Source organism: Chrysochloris asiatica, unplaced genomic scaffold (assembly GCF_000296735.1).
Source record: "Chrysochloris asiatica unplaced genomic scaffold, ChrAsi1.0 scaffold00114, whole genome shotgun sequence".
NCBI classification, from domain to species: Eukaryota; Metazoa; Chordata; class Mammalia; order Afrosoricida; family Chrysochloridae; genus Chrysochloris; species Chrysochloris asiatica.
In genome coordinates, this window is record NW_006408632.1 from 10,159,293 (window position 1) to 10,160,296 (window position 1,004).

At 51.4% G+C, this 1,004-nt stretch overlaps 1 pseudogene; it reads right to left on the bottom strand.

The window, feature by feature from the left end:
- Nucleotides 1–297: 297 nt before the first annotated feature.
- LOC102824485 lies at nt 298–798 on the bottom strand (annotated as a pseudogene).
- Nucleotides 799–1,004: the final 206 nt, after the last annotated feature.

The window sequence follows — 1,004 nt, forward strand, 5'->3', positions numbered from 1 at the left end:
TTGTTAAAAAAAATACAGGTCCCTCCCAAACTGAGGTGCCTGGGGGGGACTTGGTCTGTTTCAACCCAAAAGGAATCAGAAGATCAAAAGCAGTTTGGGAAGGCCAGAACCATCAGGGGTGGAGGGAGGAGGAAGGTCTAGGGGGTGGGGGCTGTTTGGCAAATGGAGTGAAGGGATTGTCCTCCCCCTGCTGGGATCCCCCCAGCCTCTCCAGTCTGGCAGGAAGGGGGCAGTCTGCAGCCCCTGACAGGCAGATCTGGGGCTGCCAGATGCTCCAGGCAGGGGGCTGGAAAGGGCTCACAAGGGCTTGCCCTCCAGGGAGATAACAATGCTGCCCCCCAGCTTCTCGGCCAGGGTACAGTGGTCCTTGACCTCCTTGTAGCAGTTTGCTTGTAATTCATGCTTGATCCCTGTCAGCTTCTTTTTGATGACATCCTTGGAGCTAGCATAGATCATTTTGCTCTTAAGGGGTGCAGACTCGGGGGCCCAGAAGATAAAAACCAGATCCTCCTTCTTGCTCTCCTTGGTCTCATAAGTTGCATCATAGAGGGCATAGCAGCAGTCCTTGTCTGGCAGCATCTTGACAAAGGTGGCATAGGGGTCATCGACAATCTGGCCCACATCACCAACCAGGATCTCCTTGCCCTCTTCTAGGATGATGTTCTCCTTATCTTCGCTCAAGCAGAAGAGCACTGCCTTCTTGAGCTTCTTCACCTCCTCTGGCGTTGATGATTTGTGCACCTTCATGTCATTGAACACCTTGATGACACCATCAGAGACAGCCATACCACAGGCCATGTTTCCAGAAGCGAAAGGAGTAAGGCAAAGATAGCCAGAGAAGAGGAGAGCCGCTGCAGCTGCTGCTGGGATCCGACTGTGAGTATGTTCTTTTTGATAATGAATGCAACACCATTGCTCTTCAAGTTGTCATTTCTGGCATAGTAAACCATGTGGTTGTCAGATTCAAAATGGCCAATACCAGTCCATTTCAGTTCACTAATGCC